Here is a 24717-nt window from a genome sequence, read left to right as displayed (position 1 = left end):
ATTCTGACTTTTATATCACACTGCAAAAATCCAAAAGAGCCCAGAAAATAGTTTGGACTTTTTTTATTACCCTACTCAGTACTATCTACATTCTCTACACTCAGTCATGCTTAGTGGGAGTTATAGAGCTAGCTTCTCTTTGCTCCTTTGAATATTCCCCCAGAGCTGACAGCCAAAAACTTTGTTTTGAACATCTGGAACAGTAAAAGCAAAAAACAGCAGCAGCACTACCAAATTCTGTGTATCAGCAATGAATGGTTTCTTTCTCTCAGCAGCATTTTGTGCTATGCAGCACTAAATGCTTCAGCTGAGAGTATTATAGTCATGTGAGTGTGTTGACATGCCCTCTGTGAAAGTTCCCGGAAGTACCAGCTACCACAAATTATGCTTGAAGCAGAAAGTGTCTTTAAGCTTTGTGCCTACCTACCCAATCAAACTAGAAATATCAGATCATTGAGAAGAAAGCTTTTGTCAATGTTCTATTTCTTCTAATTAGCTATCATTATTATAACTACCAACCACATTTCAGAGGAAAGATATTAAAAGTTAGAGCAATATCCTAGGGACCTTATAATCCAAATTAGAGAGGGCACATCAGCAGATGGCAGGCACACAAAGATGTGGAGAATGGGAAAAGACTGTGAAGCCTTGTGCATGAGAGCACGAGCTCCTTACAATGTGTTTTGGCATTCAAAGGAATTTGTTCAAACACAGCAGTTAGCATGTCTTCCTGCACTTATCCTTTCGGGCCAGGTACTAGAAAGGTTTATGAAATAATTGCACATTTTAAAGCAAACAAATCCACCTAAGGAGGGGCTCCAAGATGAGCTGGGGACTGCCACCCCACTCCTCCATGGGAGGGTTCCTAAAGGTGACAACCACGGCAAGGGGCTTAGAACAAAAGCCCCTTTTGTTCTTAGAAGAAAAGCCCCAGTATTTCGGTTTTGCTTTGAATGACACAAAAAAGGCAGCCCTTGAGCCACCTCTGACCGAGAGAGCCAAGTCAGTTGCACACCTCGCATGAGCCAGGGTTTGATTCCTTCAGGTGCACACACACACACACACACACACACACAAAAAAAAAGAATGGAGATAGACATGAACATTCCTGTTCACTTTCCAGGATAGACAGGCAAGAGCCAGCTCAGACCCACAAACTCTGCCAAAGCAGCAGTAGACAAACGCTTGGGCACAGCATCTCACAGAGCAGAGCTGGCTTGATTTTGGCTGGCTCACAGAGTGGACAGGGAAGCTTACAGCTGTCTGTGCCCATCTGTTTAGACATGCCTTAAAAGCCCAACAGAAGCTTGGGTCATCAACAGCAGCTGAAAAGCATGTCCCAAATTTAGGGCATTATAACAATTTGACAGAACAAATCAACTATTATCACCAACACAGATTCTGCACCAAAATTCTGGAAGCACCTCCAGTTTATGACATGTTAAATTATAGGCTAACTTGTCAAAATAGTTTTTAAGTCTGAGGGGAACAAATTCTGACAGGAAAAATAAACAAAGAGGAAAACAGTTTTCCAGAATTAAAGAAACCTTCAGCACAAAGCATTCAATAGTAATGGAAAGCAGTGTTACTATGACTACTGACAGCCAAGTAATAATACCTCACCCTCAAAACAACAGTGATCATCTATGTTTCTAAACAGGTTATTCAGGAGTAAGGGGCCAACACCAGAACATCCTCAGGTTCCCTTGCTTCCTTTTCCCTAAGACATTAACTGCAACAGGAAAACAAGATATAATTTGTGTCAAAAATATTCTTCTAGATGAAATACTAATTCAAATCAAGTTTCTACCCATTCCTTGACTTTTTCCTCTGTTTTTTTTTTTTCTCTCTCCCATTGTATAAGTAACCTGAGCAAGTAACCAGAAAATCTTTAATAGAAGTGATTTTATGGCTTCCCCCTCTGTCCTGCTACTGAGTTGCACTCACAGGGAAGGTCTGGAAGGAGGAAGGAGAACAGAGTGTTGTGCTGTGTGGGAGCTTGTGTCATGGAATGCTGGGCATTTAGAGGAGAAGCCAGGTTACCTGCTGCCCAGTGGATGCTGAACAGCACAGCGCTAGGCACACACACATACAGCCAGCCAAGAACCAGGTCTTAGCAGAGACTTGGCAAGTTTTGTGACAGCTGAGTGACAGCTGAAGTGAAGCCAGGTTGCCTAATAACAGCACAGACAACCATATGGAGGACTGGACATGTAAATGTTTTTCATGTGCATATTACAGTAAGGCAGAAGAACTAATTTGCAGGAAAAAAATACACTGTGGTGACTTCAGTCTCAAACCTAAATTGTGGTATTTCAGAATTATGCATTTCTTCCTTCTAGCTTCAGCATTCCTCTTTCACTATCCCTGCCTAGAAACTGAAGGCTGATTTCTTACCTCAAGAGATAGTCATGAAAATCCATAATAAATTAAATTATCTATACCTGTAGATATAATCCACACCCTCTGTATTTTGGCATCACGTAGATGTCGCAAGTACAGTAGGATTAAATCAATTAAATCAGTATTTCAATAGCTTGAACAAGAAATCAATAGGGAAAAGAAAATAACAGAAGAAAACAAACCTCTCTGAATATCTAAGAATGTTACATGGATCAGCAGTCATCATGTTAGCTACAAATCCTCACACATTCCTTTGACCTTGTCCTAACTTCCACAGAGCTTTTAATGTTGAATGCCTGACTTTGAAACTTCCTCACTCCTTGGGAAAAAAGTAAGACTGAATCTGTTTTGAGACTATTTATATATTTCTATACTACTTCCTTTTTATTTCCAAAGTATTGTCTGCTCAGGAATTTTAAGAATTTTTGTCATCTAGACACTTTTAAACCCCAATTTCTGAAATTATAAATCTTTTTATAAAAATAAATTGCTTGAGCCCCTCTTTTTCCATCCAAAGCAAGTTACATGGAAGCCTGCTGAGCTGGGAAAGCATGGATCTCAAGGGTGCTGTGCTTTATGCACGTGGGCTAACATACACACTAAAAATATATTTACATAAAATATATAAATTATGCCCTTACACATTTTGCTCCCTTGAACAGCTGATGGACATTTTGAACATTAGTGATATTCTATGTAATGCACCAAATAAAAACAATCTAAAGCACTAGTGTCAAATAGTAGATAATTCTTTGGTTATTTTTGACTAATTATCACCTGCATAAACACTCATTATGTTCACTCACATCACACATTAGCTATGACCTCTTCTATTTTCCATTTGCGTACCAGTCAATTCCTAATCAGAAATGTTTCTTTCTGAAACAAAAATATGAATAAAGTATTGCATATATCATCAAACTCATAAGTAGTTAATATTTCATAAAATTTGTTTTCATTCCAGAATTTTTACATAATTATTTAGACATATGATGCTCACAATAAATTTTGAATACTTCTATTTAAAAGATACTTTGCCCCACAGGTAGCATAAGTACATTAATATTCACAGCATATATAAAGGTAACAGCTGAATCTGAGTTTGTTGACAACACATTGTTTCTGGTAAGAAACATAGACTTTCCCTACAAAATCTCCCACCAAACAAATAAAACACTTGGCTAACGGATCCAGGTTATTACAGTTTTTTTTCACTGACATGAAAATCTGTGACTCTTTTTACATTCAAAGCTTATAAATCAAGTATTCTTCAGATTTTGAAAAATTCAGCAATGGTTTAAAAAAAAAACATTTTGTCTTGTACTGTACCAGTAATGGGGACTACAAGAACAGTATCAAACTCCTCATCACATTTATACAAGCTGGGTCATACCACAAGAAAATATCATTCTATCATTTGCCTTTATTACTTTTTTTCACTTGATTTGACTGAATAAAAGCACTTCAAGTACATCTCTGATTCAAAAGAAGACTAAAACAGAAAGAAAATACTTTAAATTTGTGACCTTGCCTTCGTGACAAAGCCCTTTTGTAATCAGATTGCTGAACCATAAATGCTAAACTCTCAGTGTTTTGCTGCCAGGGTAGTGTCAGCTCAGTTAAAAAAAAAGACAACAATTAAACTTGGACAGTTTCCATTCACCTGGAAGAACATTATGATACCAGATTTTCCTGCAACCACAGAAACCAGCCTAAACATGTTTTTCTGTAAGGCTCAGGGATGAAATATGCTGATTTTCTTTCTTGGTCCATGTGCTACCAATTTTACCCTTTTCCACAGAGAAGAGCAGCCCAGCATATCTGAATCTCAGCTAGCCAGGTACTTATTTACAACTTGTTGCCAAGGAAATCCTCCCTTTTGTCACAGGTCTCTACCCACAGCAAAGAAATATTTATTTGAGATGGTTTTGAAGATGCCTCCTGGCAATAGCAGCAGTTAAATGCCTTTTATACACAATGACCCTCTAAAATCACAAAACATTCTGTAATTTGGAATGACTGGTGGCATCAACTTTCAAGTGATTTGAGCATGAAGCATGGGTAAGGTCAGAGTGAGATTTGTATGAGGGAAGGGAATGCCAGAGCTGCTTCCCCTCCTGTTTCTGGACTTCACCACCATAGTACCTCAGCCACCAGCACAAGCACCTCATATCCCACCTTGACACCACGCTTCTTTACCCCACCACTACCAAAATCAACCCATTTCTTGACAGCTCAGCAGTCTGAATAAGAATAAACTCACCTTTTTTATACCCTTGACTATCTACTTACCCTTCTTGTTTGTTATTTTTTTTCCTCATAGCTGTGGTAAAATCCACAGAAAGAAAACACAGGCACAATATATGGAAGATTTCAATCATAAGATTGCATTTGTACATAAATATAGGGCTAAGGCAAACAATTATATGCAGCTTAACCTCCTAAATGATGCCAGATCAGTGTTGTCCTTAGTATTACGTATGTTCCAGTTGTGTTACTTAAAGCTCTCATACACAGCCTTAATATTTGCATCAGACTCCCTGAAAATGCTTCGGTTCCTTATTTACAGCTCAGTGCTCTCTGCTTACTCTTGCCTAAACTATCTTTTTTCTCTATATCACCACGTCTCTTATCAGTTTCCAGACTCCTTTCTCTTTTATTATAATTTAGCACTGCGTTGATGCTTACAGGTTCTTCTGTAAATTTACCAATGGCTTTTAAAGTTATAGCTGAAAAACTTCTTTGTCAACTGGAATATAAAACACTTTAATATGCAATCATGTGTTACAATAAACAACATTATTGAAATATTTCAGTGGGTTACTGATGTTTAATGAGATATTCTCAAGAACAGTAGAAATACAGGATTGGTGACATTGCTAGTAGACTTTGCTTTAAATTTTTGGTTAAAAGTGTACAGATTTATTTAGAGGGGCTTCTGATTGATTATTCTATTCTGTACACACCCAGATAGTCAGTGTTTAGGGACTATGTGGGGATAGGTAATAAAGGAAACAGTGACAGCATGCATAGAGGACTTTAAGCTTGAAGTGTTTGGGGGTTCAAACTTTCAAAAGCTCTGGGCCATACCCAGAGAGAGCACTGTTCTTGCTTTTTTTCTTCCCTGTGATCACTGGAAGCAGAATAAGCATGCTTGAGACCCATGGGGGAAAGTGTAAAAGGAGAGAAAAGCACACACATTGAAAGAAAAGTGAGACTCAAGAGTAGACACTGGCATAAATTCAAAATACATAGATAACCATCCAATAGACTTCTCCCATGTGGTTCTGGAAAGATAATCCCAGACTGAGTTCTAGAAATATCAAAAGTATCTCTGTCAGCAGAATCAGCAGTAAATTTGTGGGCTAGACAACAAATTAACACACGCATGAGCCACAACAGCTGTGTGTGCACCAAAGGACAAGGATGGCTGTCTCTATCTATATGTAGCTCTATGTGCCTGCTCTACACAGGCAGTTGAACCTGGTTCTCAAGAGTTTCCATTCTAAGAAAAAGTTGAGAAAGATTCAAGAAGCTTTCCTCTGTGAATATGTGATCATACAAATGCTGGAAAGCAGACAGTTAGACATTCAGCACCCATGTCAAGACATGATCACAACATTTGTCTAGGAACTTAGCAGTTCCCTTCATTTTTGGTTGATATTTGTTTGCTTTGAAGTTCTCTGTGAAGACTTCAAATCACTTTTCATGCATTCACTTAATGACTACCACACACAAAAAAAAAAAATCCCAAAACACCTTTTTAAATTATTTACCTTGATGACTCTAAATTTAATCTTTCCTGCAGGAAAAAAATACCTTTGTTTATTAGCTTGAGAATTTACTAATATATGTTTTGACATGTATTGATGTGTTTCAAATCCAGATGTCTGTATCCTCTCTGCTGCTGCATCCTCCACTGTCAGAATGTGCTTTCTAGTTTTGCTATTGCTCCTTAAACCAATAAGAAAGTTATTTTTGGAAACTTTCCAAACACATGCCCAGGTTAATTGTTAATCTCAAATAAACAATTATGCACCCACATAAAGAGGGGGAAGAGGAAAAAAAGAGAAGGGTGGCAAGACTATTGCTTTTTAGGAAATATATAAGAACTATTTCTCCAGAGCACTTAAGGACACTAAAGTAAAGACTTCTATGCAAATATTGTATACCAATGAAATAGTGCCTTGACCCACCTCACTGAGTATGCTGCAATTAACCAACCCAGTTAGCAAAAATGAAATTAAAACACCATAACTGAGTGTTCCAGTAAATATGTTCTTAGCAGCTCTTGGGAGAGTCTAAGAGAATTAGTCCCTTGCAAATAATAGTATTAATAGTATAGACAGCAATGGATTAATATTTTATTTGTATTTGAAACAAATTACAGCCTATGCTTTTTTAGACACATTTTCCGAGACCAAGTTAAACATTAAAAAAATAATATTCAATTATTCACCATTCAAAGTCTAACAGATGCATTCAGGACAAATAACCTGTGGAGACTTATCGGGCTAAAATTTACATAAAACAGTGAAATAGCTAAAAGCACAAAAGCTGCACTTAGTGCAGTAGCTACATAAGATTGCCATCTAGAATGTTTTATCTTTTGTTTGAAAATTCAGTAATTTAACAGAAAACTTCTGCCCTTCCTGACAAGGTCCTGAAATTTCACCGTGTAATGCTCCTTAATTAGGTCATTAAGGCTGTTACCTACCACCTATCATCCATGTGGTTTCACACCAGGTTAAATCCATGCCATTGCTGCAGAGTGCAAAACATGGAAAAGTGCAGGCCAAGAGATAGTAAGCAATACATCTTGTGGTTCCATACAGTGTCCAGTACACAAGGGCTCTGCTAGGATTCTATGGCTTCAGTGTAACTACTGTGTAATGGCCACAGCTTGTTGCCATGAAGCTGGTTTGCCATTTTGGGCCACCTCACAGTTGGCTCGGTTCAACACTTTAAACTCTGTCATTGTCTTGGGGAAACCTCCAAGTGCTGTGGCAGCATCTGACAGGGTAGTGGCTCCCTGGCAGTGCCTCCCCACCCTGGGAGCCACAGAGCAAGTGTTGCTATATATCACAGAGCTGCTGTGCAAACACCTGGGAACAGTTTCCCTCCAGTCTTCTGTGTCTTTGGAACCCTCTTCATTTGTGTTTGATCTGAAAAAGACACGTTAGAATTAAGAAAGATGTAGGCACGATCATTTAATAAACACCATTCTGGTTGAAAGCAAATTGGAATGGATGCTTTCAAAAACTGTGGTCAACAAGGTAAGCAAGGGATAGGAACAGTATTAAATCAAATTGTAGCCACATGCAGCAGGTGTCAGATGTGCCTTCAGTAGTTGCTACTGTGAGAACAAGACAGAACTCATTTGTCAAAGGTTATGTTAAGGTGATGCAGGGTTTTTCTTCAGGTCCTGTCATCTCATATGAAGTGCTTATCAAGTATGTATGAACTTTTATAGCCTCTCTGAAATGAGCAACCTCTGACAAGATCCTGAGGGACAGCTCTCTGTTTTGCAACTACTTCTAACACAAGCAGCCCATGTATTGGTGCTGTGACAGGTACCTGGAAGAATTAACTACTGTGATCTGCTGCGTGATGCCACCAAGGAGAAGCAGAAAGCAATCGATCGAGAAGGTGGAGTTAAGGACGTTTGGCAGCTGATCCAAATCCTGTTCTGCATTACACAGAAAAGCACCTAAGTGACAGACTGTGCTGGGGCAGCTGTCTACCACACCATGTGTGCAGTTAAAAGCACCAGAAGATTCTGATGCTACCAGTGACAGAGGATGACTGTGCAATGTAAATTGAGATGATTTGATTAAGCCCTTCCCAAGACACAGCCCAGATGTAAACAATCTGCTTATCTATTTCTCAGTGTCTTAGAGCACATTTTTGCATGTAACACTTGTGCTTAGTGACTGATTTAATTTACATCACTCAGAGGAATGCCAAAAAAATTGGGTTTGTTTCTCTCCAAGGACCACTGTAAATTCTGACACACATTTATGTTGCCTTTAAATCCTATTAGAACTCTACTTATTCCCTACAACACAATTAACAATGTAGTGATGAACAAGGGTGACAAAAATAACCATTCCCAATCTCCTGAATATTTTGATTCCTTTTCAGCTAAATAATTAATAATGCAAAATCCAGACACTTACAAGCCATAGGGTGCCTTCAGAGTAACTGATCAACTTTCATAGAATATTTATCTTTGTTAGAATATTTATTATACCAGTAGGCCTTGGGCTTATATTATCCACTTTTTTACTGTACTCATTTCATAACTACTATTGCTAGATACATTAGTATCAGCCAGATAATTAGAATAGATTATTAGATTAATTCTTGAATAACATTGAAATTACATCTTGAAATTATTCTGAATAACATTTTTATTTTAGTATGCAGATCTAGGAACTGATAACGCTGGTCTCTCCCTGAACTGAAAATGTGCTTGGAACACATGCAGTTAGAAGCATCTTCAGTATATGACAGCAGTTATAGCCAAGTCTAATCCCATCCCCCATCTCAAAACTGCGTGAACTGAGTCCCATTATTTTTAGCATTTCTGTGACATTATAAAAGAATATTTCTGACCCAAGTCTGTACACTAAACATGACCTGTATTTGAAATTAATCCCTTGCAAGCTTCATAAAACAGGAGAACATTTCTCAGTTGCTATGAAACTGTTGAAGCCAAGGAAAGGAAAAAAAGCTTTGTGTCTTGGGAACACTATGTCTATTGAGCCCTTTATTCGTGTTCTAAAAGATACACAGGGTCATACTTGTCATAATAGGACCCTGGCTTAGCATTGTTATGCATATAATATCTACATAAAAATAATGTATGTTTCTTCTGCTCTATATGTGGAGCAGGATCTTTACCCCTTGGTAATGCAGCTAGACCACTTACGAAAAGTTACATGTTGCATCACACTATTCACTGCCCTTTTTCAATATATGTGCATGTCCTGATATGTTTGTCACACACAGATCCATATATTTTCTCAGACTTGAAGACAGACAAAGGGTCTCAAGTACCCAAAAGTTTGTCTGGTTTTGTTGATTATTTTCCCAGAGATGACACTTGAGCCACTTCAAATCTGTAGCAGCAGCAAGCTTTCACAGACATTATAGCAAAACCAGGACTAGTCAAAATGCCATGTCACTTGAGCACTCAGAAATTTGATATCCCAGTCATCTGAGCAATCCTAACTATTCAGAGCAATCTGAAATTTTCAGGAGACAGGTGCCTAAAAACCTCACAATAACTGTGACAGCAGTGCCTTTGTAGTCATGATGGCCAAAGGCTATAAGATCAGCAGGGATTTTGTGCAGGTAATACCTTCTATTATTCCAAAACAGAAGGAGGTTATTCCACCACTTTCTTTTTACCTTTCAGACAGGGTGACCGTGGTCTAGGAAAATTGCCTTATCTAAGCATGTTAAGTCCTTACTTCAGTAACAAAGTAGAACAGCAACTTCAGTGCAACTTCAGAGCTTCTCTCACCCATTCAACCAGCCCAGCCACTACTGCATGCCTCCAGCAGTTCAGTTCTTGCATCTCAACAGATGCACAGTATTATGCATCATGTAATTAGCTAAATAACAGTGACATGGAACTTCAATGAAGTTTTAATGACAGCATATTTCCATTTTTGTGTTGCCTTCTCCACATGTTCAAATAAAAAAGATAATTATAAAAATTTACCAAGCTTTAAGTGATATGAAGGTGCTAAAAAATACTTTGGTGGCATTAAGCTTGAAACAGTTAAAATAGGTGCTTAGGTCAGCTTTTAAAATTCTGCTGAGAATAATAAAATTTTAAAATTCTGTCTGAAGATGGAGAATAGCACATGCACATTAAGACCTTCCTTAAACAAATCAAATTTTTAAAGATATATCTGATTTTGAATTTTATGGAGTTAAAGTCAGATAAATAAGTGTTGTTACTTCAGAGGAAATGATTATGAGAGAAAAAAAAAACCCAACAATTTTCCAGTTGCTCAATAGTAGGTAGCAACTGCTTTCCCATCATCATTACATACAGAAGCATGTGGTATTGAATTGAAGCAACAGAAGACCAGGTATGTTAAACTTTCTATAATTGCTTTGAAATCTTATTTTCTCCCACATGAAAATAGCAGGTTTGTGCTCACTGTTTTAATTCCTAAATATGATTTATAAACATTTCATATTATTCTAATCTGTCCCTGCAGTGTTGCAGCAATGGCAAGCACACAGAGAAATCTTAATGAAGCACTCACTACAAACTGTAAACACAGAGGATGCCAAGGTGTCATGTACAGTACTGATAGAGGTTAATACCTTCCACAGTCATTAGGTTTGGATTTGGGGATGTTTGCACAGTAGTCAATGCAGATAAAATTCAATTGTATGCTAGCAGCCTGTGAAAACCTCATGCATCATTAAATCTCTCAGTTACATCTGGGTCTTAATGGGACAAAATTCATCTCTGGGTACAACATTCTTATATGTTGCTCCCACTACTGCGGCTTGCTTGGAGACATAGGATGGTGAATATTCTCATACAAAATTGCTGCAGAGAGAATTATCAACTCTCTTAAGACATATTAAGAAAGGTACACTTGAAGTGCTGAAGCAGAAGAAAGCTGAGGGTACATCTGTACTTGAGTGACACCCAAAGATCTACCTGTAAGCAAGGCTGGGAGTGGGGCTGTTGTGGCAACAAAGCCCATCAGCGACAGACACGCTGGTACATACACTCAGAGTTGCAAGAACCACACTAGAACCACACTTACCAAGCTAGGTAAGATTTTAACTACAAAATTAAATTAGAACTTTTTGAAAGAAAATGTATATGCTATATATTTTAAAAGAAAAAAAATATGTAGAATCAGTGAGAAGTTTTCAGGTCATGGTGATGAAAAATGCAAGTATTGAGATGAGGACCTTCTAGTGTCAATGTCAAATTTCCATGCAGTAGCACCTTTTATTATTACCAAAGTTCCTAGATGTTACAACTGCACTGTGGTAATTAATATGATATCTAATTATATTCATTTCTTTGTGTCATCTGGCATACCAGCTCACTGTACATTCCCATAGGATAAAAGGCATATGTTCCTCTCTTAACAAATGCTAAACTAGTCACAGTTTTACAGTCTTTACTTAGAATTGTACCACCAGGTGTAATTACAAAAATTACATTCACTAATCTGAAAAACAGCACTCAAGAACACCTGCACTTTCTAGTTTTAATTTTCTTATTATTAATAATATTTTAGAAATAATAGCTGTCCACTTTTTGGGCTATTTGCACAAGTTCTGCCTGCAAAATTGCCAATTGTTCCAAGAAGGACAGACTATAGCTTGTCAAAAAACCTGAAATTGAGCCAGTGACAGCCTGAAACCTATTCCAGATTCCAAAAACATATTGCAACGCCTCTACATTTTTCTTTGGCAGCTGGTTACTAAAATCTTAGCTGCAGTGCAAGTATGAAAATGATAGAGATTGAATTGGAAAGATGTTCAGAGGAAGCATTCATTCCACAAGACTGGATGCCTGACTGAGGGAGAAGGCGTTTGTTTTATCCTTAGGACACTGTTGGTTTCATATGCAGACAAGTTTTATATTCACATATTCTCTTAATTTCACTCCTCTCCTTTCCCTCTGTTTCCTGCAGGTAGCAATCATGCCTCTTAGATAGTAAATGGCTAAAAGGTTCAATGGGTTGCTGTAAGCCAACTGCACACTGAAACCAGCTGGGCTCTTACAAAAGATAAAAGCAGATCAATGCTGAAAATGGCAATAATGTTCACAGAGGATAAAATTTAGTAAGGAATTACCTGTATGTATTACTTGACCCAGAGACTCCTCCAAAGTGACACAATATCCACGAAAGAACTTAAGAAATAAGTGCTTAGGATACTTTCCAAGGATACTTCCAGGAAATTGCAGCTTGAATTTGAGCACCTTTTATTCTTGCCCTGCACCCTATGCTCAGTCTTGCCATCTCAACACCCAGGGCCCAGTTTTACACAAACACATGCCTCGCACAGCCCTTTACATACACAGCAAACTGGCTCCTGCCCTGAGCTGAATCTCCTGTGTGCACCTTGCTGTCCAGACATGACTACAAATGGTAGAAAGCCATGACTTCACGGACACTGAATATTAAATAAAACCATTGATGTTCCACAATTCCCAAATCTGCAATCTATCCCAGTATGTCTATATTGTTTTCTCCTTCTGCCTCCTCAAGCTCCTGTTTGTAGCACAATCACCTGCTCCATTTGAGTGCAGCAGAAGTCCTTGGCTTAGCATCTTGAAAATACTGTCCTTTCGTGATGAGCTATGCTTCTATCCAGCTTTACAGGCTATCTCCTCTATCTCTCTGGCCTCAGACAATCAGTCACAGCGCCAAAATTTGAAACAAGTTTACAGGGTGGCCTCTAAAACTTTATGATGGCTCACTTCATTTGCAGCAGTTTCCAGTAGGAACAAGCCATCCTTCCCAAAGCTAACAGGTGGCACAGGTTTCTCCTGTTTTTCTGATCACAAGGCAAGAGGTGAACCTATTACAGCAGGTTAAAGGGTGGAGAGAATTGAATTTTTTAGATAGGTTTATAGAGGGGCAAGTTAATTTAAACAGCTGGCAAAAAGCCTACTGCAGTTTTAGCCATGATGTATTCTGAGATTATTATGGGACCAGATGAGCTTTGTCCTGTAAGTAATTGTATATTCTCTGGAGTGGACAGAGGGCCATAGAACCATCTGTTTTTTTGTTGCTCCAAAGAGTGCCTTATTGCTGTCTGTGTCTGCTGTTTCCCTTCTTGACTCCCCTAGGCCTACTTTACATCAACTTGCTCAGACACAAGATGCCCTCTTGTTTTAAGCAAGAAACAGAATTGTATTTGCCATCCCAGCCTGACATGCTATGCCAATAGTTTTCATGTCTTCACAGTTTGCTGCTTTTGCTTGCTTTTTTAGCTTCTAAAAATGTATTGGAATGGATTTACAGGTCTTTTAGCATTCTGGTGGTACCACGCAATGCTGACCAGAGTAAAATTCGTAAAAAATAATGCCTTGCACTTTTCAACAAAAGAACAGAAAGCTTTTCACATAGAGGTAAGCATCACTAGTCTTATTCCACAACTGATGAAATTCAGGGACACAAGAAAGCTGTCAAGAATCATAGTCTAAAACCTGGAAATTCAGATACTCAGAATAGGATCAAATGAGATGGTAGGGATAAGGTATGCACAAAACTATGTAGGCATTCCCTATAAGACTATGCATGAATCAAAGAAATACAGGATATAAGCAGGACCTAAAATTTCTTGCATGTGGCCAAAACTGGGATTTAGTTGCTGTACAAGACAGATAGTGGTATAATTAATATGTCTGACCTCTCTGGGTTGTGTTTAAAAGCCTAAGTCTATCACTGAAGCCTTTTAACACAGAATCAGTACAAAGTTATTTAATGGCATCTCTTTCAGTGTCATGTGAATATTATATTCCACAGGATCCCCTCATATACTTTTCTAATTTTCTTAAATACATGTAAATAATTGCAAACAGGACCTATTCCAGAAGAAAAACTGTAACCATGACTTTATAAATGATCTTGTATCATCCTCAGGAGTATAGGACCTATTCTAAAGGATCAAATAAAAAATTCAGCCACTTACTTTACAATGAGACACTCCAACTGAGTGAAAGATCGAGTATGATCCAGTGGGATTTATTTATTTTTAGCATATACTGTTACCCCTGAACGGATATGCAAAGCATTTCTGAAGCTAGTTATTCTTCATCCTGAAAAAACAATTTTGGACCTTTTGGACCTCCTCAGTAAATCAAAGATGAAGAGCTTTTTCATCATCTGAAGAATTATATCCTTCATTGCTCTCATCATTGTTGAGATACCCCACCATAGATCTCCATATCATTATGAATAAGATACACATTTCTGAAAGAAATGCAGAGTCAATTCTTTATTATTTAAACCTGTAAAATTAACTAATTTAAATTCCTTATGGGCCACTGATTCAGATCACATGAATAGAGGGGTTTTAAAATATTTAAATACCATTGTTAAACAACAGCTCAATAAAAAACAGGCTCTACATTAAAAGTATTTTTCTAAAGTATATGGGGCTTGAATTTTTCATTTCTTTTTGAAACTAACTTGAGATTTGTGATTAGTTTTCTCATTTTTATCATTAAACCCTTTAATAGAAATTTTAGAGAAACAGTGCTGTTTCTCAGCTTTTCTTTATATCTCAGTGTCTTTAGATCACTATGTGTATAAATATTCCTTCTTATGTTAGCCTAGGGTCTACACACTTTCCTCAGAGAGAATAAAATCAAGCAGCCAGCTGGCTCACACCACTCACCACAATGTCCCCAGAACAGCAGAGGTGCATCCATGACAGCAGATGAGGACCAAAGCTGGGTATCAGAGCTGTACATAAGTCCCAGGCCATACCTGACATGAGCCTTCTGTTCACTATGATTTCATCCATAATCATTTGGCGTGTAATTTACAATCCTGTTCATTCCCCTGTCTCAATGTATGGGGAACTGGAGCCATTAGTACATATCTTAAAGGTTCAAATTTAAAATTAAATCTCAGCTTTTTTAGATAAATGGCTTTTAATTTTGTGACAGAAAACTCTTATGATTCCTTTTTCCCAAGTACCCTCAAGAGGCTTTTCTCACACACTAACAGTAATCAACTTGTCAGAACTTAGAAACTTCACTGGTACCATATGAAATTCTAAATTGCTGTAAGGTCATCTTTTAATTTTACTAACCTTGTGAAAAGTTTGAAAAGTTGCTCTCTCTTCTTTCCTCATATATCAAGTACATTTATATTGCTAGTAGTTTACATTCTATTCAGGTACAGCATGCTTCAGCTTTTCAAATGTTACAGAATAATTTGATACACTAAAAGAATGAAGGAAATACCTAAACCAAAAAAAAAAAAAAAAAAAAATTTCACACTTATCTTTCTGGTACAATGCTGGGATACTCTTTACTTTTCCCAGCTGCATTAGACATATACTAATGTAACTACAGTTCAGAAAATTATTCAAACAAGTTTTTCTTAAAATTGTACTTGTTTTGAGATTGCTAAGGTTTTAATTATATCCATCTTACTCATTTCACTTTTCTTTCCAATTCTTACGACAACAGAACTCACTTCAAGATTGCCACCTTCCTGAATATATGCAACAGACAGTAGATTGCAATGGACTGAAAAACTGATTTTACACAAGTATGGAAAATACTAGGTCCAAGTCCCATTAGGAATTGGGTTTGTTGATGCGTGGCAAAACTGCAACAAATTCTTCAAAGATGTGATCGCTATGAGACATGATAAGAAAGAAGTCTAACAAGAGACAGTCAAGTGAAACTCAATAAACCAGTGGATAACCCTTAGTGGCCAGTGAGACAAAACAATAAAGGAAAACCTAACAGCACAGTTCTCAACAGCATGGTGCATCCCTTAATATTGACCAGAAGAGGAATGAACACGCATCCTCAACACATGGCACTCATCCAGCCACTGACCAGCAAGACTCAAGGCCTGAGACATCTCAAATGCCCCAAGGGTGCAGAGACAGGTCTGGAAGTAAAGGTGAGGTGTGGGTGTTCTCCACTGCAGGCTGAGCAGGCTGCAGACCCGTTCTTATCACACCCATTATTATCACACACAGTTTCAACTCATGCAACATTCTCAGGAAAAGGAGAACCGCGGGGAAACTGCACACACATTTCTCATCCACAGTACGAGAATGTCTCCCAAGAAAGGAACCAAAAACAGATCTAGCCCAGAAGCAGTTGCACACCTTGTTTACATCTGAGGCAAAGAGGATACCTCAGGATACACTGACACAGCAGGTAGCATTGCTTCATATGATCTGCTGTAGCCATGTCAGTTTGAACACAGCACTAGACTCAAACCAACAGCATCCCAAGGAATGGGAAGGGTGTTACACCATCCTGTTTCTGAAGGTTGAACACTGTGATGTTGATTTCTGGCAATGATGCTTCATATATTCCTTACGTCTCCTGCTGTAAGGTGTTGAATGCAGGTAAAACCTAAGCAAGTGAACAGAAGTAATCCCTGAAGACAATCAAATTTGAGTTGGACAGAGGTCTGAGTGACCTGATCTAATTTAATAGATCCCCATAGGTTGAGGCATTTGACACACTGAGACATCCCTCCATCATCACAGATACAGGATGTGATATCTGAGGAAACTAGGACTCTATTGCTTGCATGTCCATCATAACCTACTCTGTGACTGACAAGAAACCAAACACTTCAGAGTTCTCAGCCTATGCATTTAACACAAGGCAAATGCACATGTAGACTGTTTTCTTAAAAAGGTGAGTAATCCTTTACTAAGGTTTTGCAGAGGTACCACAGAATTTGTTTTTACCTCTCAAATTACTAACAGGAAAAAGAAGTACTTACATTCTGAAAATTGAACACCGTTTGCACTGTATTTTTCATGCACGAATAGTAACTATAGATTTTTTTGTCTGAATTACTATTATTTATAGGAAATAGAAATAATATGCGTGTTTCTGTGTTTGCATACAAGGAGGCAGAAAAGCAAAAGGGAAAAAAAGAAAGCATGCTGACAATAACAGTGATAAATTGCATACAGAAAGCATTAAAAATGGTAGATCATTAAGTGAGTGTGGGACATGCATAGTTAACAAATTTCCTAAATATTTTCCAAGTGTGAGAACTGTTCTCACACCCATCAGCTTTCATTTCCTATCTGTTTAATGCCAGATAACAACACACAATTTTTTTCCCTCCCATCATACTTTATAATGCCCATGAATTTATTCCATCTTTAATTCAAAGTGACATAAGTAGACAGCTTTGGAGTTTTAGAAAATAAACTGCTGGTCAATCTGGAGAGAACTTTTAAGAATCTTCTTGTCATACACATACAAAGAACCTTCTTTGTTAATTTGATACCACTAAAGATAGTGCCAATATTAATCTCTTCATCAGCTAAACAACAATCCAAAAGTTATATTCTAGGGAAACAGAAGAAAAATCAGTGGTGAAAAGGCTAACCAGGATTTCAATTCTAACTAAAATGGCTTGAGGGCTACATAATATAATATTCAGACTTTCAAAACATAAATAAAGGATAGCAAGGGTTGGGAAAGAGTTATTTACTTATAAAATCTACTGTTTAATACAATAATACAACACATAGTAGATAAAAGGGGAAAAATATTTGGAGGTCATTTTATTTTACAATAAAAATAACTCTGAGTATACAAGTAATTTGACTGAATTCTGGATTTGTGCATGTTTGATTGTTTCCATTCTGGGCTTCTGATTTAATTATAACTAGTGGCAGATGGAATATTTTCTCTGAATATCTCTGCCAATATTTTGTAGTTATGTAATAATATTTTCCCAATTTAAATAATGCTTTTCCTTGTCTTTCCTTGTCTTTTCCTTCTCTATAGAGAAGCAACAAAAAAATCCAAGATAAACTAAAGGCTAGCAAAGTTAAACACAGAAAAGAAAAAATTTCTCCCAGTACTTCTTACTTAGAAGTTCTAGTGGTTACTTGAAGTAAAAGTAAGTAGAGTGAAAGTAAGTAGAGTGATATCTAAAATTATGATTTTTAAGTGTCTTTAAGAAAAAATTCAATTACTTGATATCTGTTTTACTCCTGTATGCTGTTTACTGTGTATCTCACTTGTAATAAGATTTCAATAATCCAGAGAACAAGCTACTGAGGATATGGGTATATTTTCCATTTCATGCTGTTGGCAAACAAAAGCTTGTTGGTGGAAGTCACTCTGAACAGTTACAGCTAGGGCTCAACACACAAGAGACTCCATGAAATCCCATGGTCTGCACTGGGTAGAGTCCAGGTACACTACTTGTGTAACTCTCAAACACCTAATTTCTAAATATGAATGACACAATGTCCAAAAATATTTAACAAACAGTTGCAAAGCTAAATGCAATTAATCTTCTTTTTAAGTGGTTGAAAGGTTTTATCTGGATGCTAACATCTCTTTTGTCTGCCACATCACCCGTAGCTATCTTGACTTACATGAGCGTTCTTTCCTTTCCAACATATATTCCAGACCTCATCCATTCAAAACTTTGACAAGATCTGAATGTCCGCTAATATCTTGTAGTTCATAAACTGAAGCACTTTGACAATAAAATGTGTCAAAAAGTTTTACATCTGAAGAGTGGCTCAGAGATATTACTTTTCTGAGGAACCTTCTCTCCTGAATTTTGGTTTTCAAGAGGCTAGATAACTGTGGCAAAATCTGTCACTCTCACTGCACAGTCAGTGAAGAAAATGCAATATCTCCAGAGGACAATCAGCACTTCTGATGGTGGTGGTGAATCTCTCTCAGCTGTCTTGAGTGCAACCTGTGGCCACTGCTCTGACCTGTACATACTGTAACTTTTAGGCACCTTGACTGGGACAGACAAACCCTCTAAATATGTTAACATTCAAAGAAAACTATAGCATTTGAAGAAGACAGTAGCTAAAATGTTCCTTGGTTACTTAGCAAGTGACAAGGCTGTTTTGAAGGGTTTGATTTCACCAGTGAATCATCACTAGACTTCATCTTACTCCCTAACACACTCTGCTTCTGTCTCAACCTGATCCAACGTGTTAACATAGGGATGTCCAATTGAGATTTCATTTCATCCCCAACTTCCAAGATGTTTTGCTGCTGCTGCTACTGTTGTTTTTACCCAATTGAAAAAGCTTATTTCAGTATCTTTATTGCAAGATATGTCACTTACATGCTGCACAACCTTGGATAAAGACATAACTACACAGTGACTCAGTTTCACCAGCCATAAGACAGGGATTAGAATAATACTCCTACTTTGAAGAGCACGAGATGAATAGATGAAAAGCATTTTTATAGGAGCAAACTGTCATGCTGTCACTAATGAAAATAATATTACTCTCTCCAGAACAAAAGTAAGATATACAGCAGTTTCCTTGTTCTTATCTTTAAAAACATAAAAGTCATTTACTAAAGGAATATGAAGGAAAAAGTAAAGATTAGACTATTTAATAGATTATTGACTTTTTTTTAGCCACAAAGTTCTGTATAGCCCACACACAACACAGGCAAAACAGTATGCTGACTTCAGCTCCAGAAAAACTGAATTGCAATCTTACAATACAAAATGCAATAAACCATATAAACCTCATTACCTTTGTTGTTTTCTTCCTTAAATAATCTTTAACAGCTCTCAGTTGGTATTTTATGACCTCTGTCTCTATATTTTTTTTAATCCACTTAAAGTACTAGTCATATTCCTTTTTAAACCATAGATAAAATACTTATTGCTATTTTGCAGGTGACTTGAACTATGATTGCCATGTTATTCGGACCAAGCTGTGATTTTCTTGAATACTGAACAGTGTCAGCTCCATACTAGTCTTCTTCTTCTTTCAAGAGTGACACAATGATGTAATCAAAGTTTCCTGATATTTTTCCTGAAATTGCTCAAAGCAACATGCTCACTATTGCATCCATCTGAACCTGGGTCACATTGCTTTGGGCAGGCAGGTGAGAAGTGGTAAATTCATTTTCTACCTTTGAATTTCAGGCTATATATTCAAATTGTTCCATGCTTCTCTCAAGATTACAGACTTACTTTTTCTCCCCATTCTTCATTTGGAAAGCAAGTATGGCTATGAAGCACATTATTGCCCCAGTAGAGTTCAAAATCTGGCTGAAAGATTATCTCAATCCCAAAATGTCACATGTCATTTCTTTAAGCAGGTGAGACTGAGTGTCTGCACAGAGGTGAGCAGCATATGGCAGTTACTGTGCTGGGCAGAAGCAGTCCCCATAGAAATCCTATTGCTCCCCCAAAAGTTTTATTGGACTGTGTTTGTGTCCCTACACAGCCCCTCTAAGCCCCTTCCTTCTCTTGAAATCAGTAATGCTGCAGTTTGACTTCATTTCCCAGGGTGACAAACATAAACATTACTCAATGACTGTGATACAGCTTTTACACAAGCAAAATGCCTCAACAAACTTGACAATTTGAGGAATTTCAGCAAACCAGCATTTCCCCCTTCCCCCCACTCCACCAGCCCCCTCAAAAAAAAAAAATCTGGTTGAAGTGTGACAATATCTACCAGGCTGAAAAGTTTCAACTAATAATTTGATTAAATGGTCTTTCATTCTGATATAAAAAAGAAAAGTTTCTCAGTGGTTTGGAGCAATGACACAGTATCCTTTTCTCTGCAGCAAAACTGAACACAGTTCTGCTTGAAATATTGATTAAAAAAATCAATAACTTTGTGTGGAACATTTTTTTCCTGGAAAGCAAAAATATTTTAAAATGCTTTCTGGTTTGACATAATAGATGAACTAGATATGGTGCTTCCATTTTCCTCTAATCTGTACCCTTTAAAATATTTATCTGAACAATGGTCATCAAAATGTATCTTTTTTAAGTTGCTTACCACTGCTGAAGTATAAATAATTAAAATAACTCTAAAAAAATCTGCATCTATTCACAGGAGTAGCAAATAATAATAGAAAACAAAATACCAGATCACTGACTTTGAAAGCATTTGTTGGTGTAAGTTAGTTTTAACTTTGCATGGACATTAGATATAGCCTATTTTATGTTTACCAGTCTATTATGTATCTCGTTGATGTGACTGTAACTGTATTTACTGATCTTTATCCTTTCTAATCACTGGCACAATTCCATAGCTGTGAGCTGGTCTGAAGCTGTGAAAGATGTTTGCTCCCAAAGAGCAATCAGTCCACAACAGGATCTTCCCACTGCGCTGAAAATTTTGCATCCTGATTAATGATCATACTCAGTGCTGAAGAACATAAGCCATGATGTCATAATTGGGTTCTAAATTAAACAACTCAACCCTGAAAAGCACTCCTGCCATTATTCATGCAAACAGGTTTAAGCAGATCGGTATTTGCAGGATTGGTCTTCTGTCTTTGGCCTGGGATAAGCCACTCTGAGGAGACACTGTGGGAAGACTGACTAGAAACAAGACTGTTAGCGTTCAGAAACACACATAATCATGGGATATGATTATATGCAGGTGCTTTTATTGAGAGTTCTGGGAGTCGGGGTACAAACCCAAATCTGACTCCGACACGGCTTTCGAGCTGAATGTATTTTATATTCTATCCTTATATAACTTACATATTAATTATTAAACTTACATTGTTCTATTGTATACATTGACATGAGTTTCTTGTGATCTTTCTTAGGTCCCTGACCACAGTTTCTCATTATTATTCTAATGATTAAACAGTAATTATATTTAATTACTAAACAATCATCACATCTAACAATTATATAATTTATCATGTACTAGCTACACAGATGCAGTTCTAACAAGTACAAGTTCTTCATGTGCTTAGGGTATTTATTTTTCCAGGGCCTACTAAGCTTATGTTTCCTGTTAATGCTAAATCCCCATGATTTTAAAACCCTTTTACTATCAAGACCTTCCAATTTCAGCTTAGGTATGACTCAGCCATGGGGAGCTGGATCTTGAACCTCTGCCATATCTGGATTGGGGAGCCTAAGAATCTTGGAGGGAAGCCATGGGATCCCATCCCTGTTACAGTGAGCTCATGGGCATTCTGTTTCCCCTTCCCCGGGACCCTGTTACTCTGATCAAGATAACCCTGGACCCCTCCTTCCTGCCCCAATGGGGCTGGCAGAGAGCCAGGGAAGCCCACCCTGTCCAAAGTCTACATAGACCCCTGACATTTCCTGTTTGTTCCCTTTTGCCCCGCTCTCCACAAGGACATCACAGAATAAAGAGAGCTGAACCAATTTATCTCAGGGTAAGAGACTCTTTTGGAAATCTTTGCCATCTCCTGATATTCCTCCCCTCACAGCCTCGGATCTCTGGGCTAGCCTAATTAGTCAGGGGGCTGTGTGAGGGGGGGAATGTCACATTCCCACACTTTAGTGGCATCTAAGTAAGCTGAAGAGGACAGTGAGGTGTACCCCAAGCCTCTCTGTCTTACACGCCTACTGTTACAGTGAGCTCCTGGACACCCTTTTGTCCCCCCTTTCCTAGGGCCTCTGTGGCTCTGATCAAGATAACCCCTGAATCCTCCTCCCTGCCCCAATGGGGTTGGCGGGGAGCCAGGAGAGCCCACCCTGTCCAAAACCTATATAGACCCCTGAAACTTCCTGCTCTTTCTCTTTTGCCCCGCTCTCCATGGACACCACAGAATAAAGAGAGCTGTTCCAACACCCTGGGGTAAGGAGCCTCTTCTGATTACCTTTCCCTCTCCATGCTATTTCCTTCCCCCACAGCCCCATATCTCTGAGCTAGTCGGATTCATTCGGGGAGCTGCATGGAGGGGGGGAAAACCAATAGAAATAACAGTTGGCGCCCAACGTGTGCTGCTCTGAGCCCACGAAGAAGCTGGACCCCCTATTTCAGTGGGAGTCAGAAGCTTTTGGGACAGCCAACTGCCCTGGTACTCTAGCTGCCTTTAAAAGCTTTGAGTCACGGGGGACAGTCGGGGACCTCTGCCTGAGTACCCCAGGAAGAGCCGACTGGAGAGGGAACCCCCAGAGAGGGTTTCACAGACGAATCCCACAGTCACAGGCTTGGTAAATTCTCCGATCGCGGCACCCGGGACCGCGCCTGGCGGGGAGAGGTTACCATAAGTGACTGGGGGGGGCTGCTTGCGGGAGGGGGAGCCAGGACCCCCTGCGAGTAAGTGGGAACCGGTGGGCTGCGCATACCCACGTTCCACGGGGAACAGGCACGGGAGGAGCGGGCTGAAGGCGCCCCGACAGCTGCGGGAGGACCGCCCCTCCCCCTGTGCCCCCCCGGCTCGGGTTTTCCACGGAGGGAAATTCGAATCATTCGTGCTGTGTTATTAGCTCTGGTGGAGACTAGACCAGTGAAACAATTTAAAATCATGGGTACTAACATTTCACTGCAACAGAAGAGTATGCTAACACATCTTAGCAATAACTTCAACAATGTACCATTCCCTAACAAGCTCCTCCTGCGTTTTGTGTGCTGGCTACAGACAGAAATACCAAATTTTACTGTGCAAGACCTGAATTCGCTTGCTTTTTGGAATCAGATTGGACAGATATTAACTTTAAAAGTCGAAAATGGTGAACATACAGTTTCTCGATTTATTCCGATATTTTAACAAGCACGGAAAAATATTTTAGAAGCAGAAAAGAGCATGCAAACGCAGATCCACAGTTCTAACCCCCCCTTTTCCCCTTCCTCCCCACCTCCTCAATACCCCGGCCCTGAAAATCCCTCACCCACCCCTTATTCCCCTCTGACACCTTGTTTTTCGGAGAGATACATCCCGGAGTTTGTCTTAAAGAGCAGCGCGGGGTCTGTGGGGCACATGCGGCCAGATCATGGTGGACGCCATGTGGTTTCGCCAGCGCGGGCCGCTCCAACCCCCACTCCCCCTCCCACTCGCATTCCTTTGCTTCCCCCGCCCTCCGCCACCCCCTCCGCCCCCACCCCCTCCTCCCTCCCTTCCTCCGACGCCTGCTTATCTCCCATAGCAACACTCCACCTTCCTTATCAGTGCCAGCCCCCGGGTTGCCCCGGGAACAGGGGCGGGGCCGGCCCCTGCACTCCTCCGAGCCCCAGCGCCGAGGACGGTTGGGCGGGGGCAGGGGACAGCAGCCCAGCGGCTCACAGCAGGGCGGGGACACGGGACGGCAGCCCAGCAGCTCAGAGCTGGGGCGGGGCCCGAGTCTGCACCGCGGAGCAGACAGCCCGAGGGGGGGGGCGAGCTGCCCCTCACCGAGGTGGGGGGAGCGCGGGACGAACATAAGCCTGACTTTGCCAAGGAATCCATACCATCTGTAGCTCCAGTGGTTTATTTAGGGAGAAGAAATGGTACAAGGACATACCAACCTCTCCCATACAGGGACAAAACAGAAATCTGTAAGGTTCAGAGAGAATTTGGGAGATCGAGTGAGATTTTTAAGGGTCTGATGAGGGCAACATTCAATTCAAATGAAATGGTGCCGAAAGATATAACTGATTTGTTTAAATGTTTACTAACATCCTCTGAATATGAGATATGGGAAAGTAAGTGGAAATTGGCTTTGGAAACAGTGTTGCAAGAAATACAGCGTACACCCAGTGATGCCACTGACGCTGATGGCCAGCCCCTTACAATACACCATTTGTGTGGGACAGGAGACATACAATGTCCAGAAAAACAAACCAGACTGTTATCTAAATCGGTTTTAGAAAAAA

At 39.2% G+C, this 24717-nt stretch overlaps 1 long non-coding RNA gene across 3 annotated transcripts in view; it reads right to left on the bottom strand.

Moving 5' to 3' along the window:
- The window catches only part of LOC140683751 (uncharacterized), a 218360-nt gene extending 194439 nt beyond the window's left edge, over positions 1-23921 (bottom strand). For all 3 annotated transcript variants that reach the window (XR_012055146.1, XR_012055147.1, XR_012055148.1), the window contains exon 1: positions 23781-23921. This is a non-coding gene — a long non-coding RNA (uncharacterized lncRNA). The remainder of the gene's footprint in view (positions 1-23780) is intronic.
- Positions 23922-24717: the final 796 nt, after the last annotated feature.

This window comes from Taeniopygia guttata, chromosome 3 (assembly GCF_048771995.1).
Source record: "Taeniopygia guttata chromosome 3, bTaeGut7.mat, whole genome shotgun sequence".
Lineage (NCBI taxonomy): Eukaryota > Metazoa > Chordata > Aves > Passeriformes > Estrildidae > Taeniopygia > Taeniopygia guttata.
This window is presented reverse-complemented; position numbering and strand designations above follow the sequence as displayed.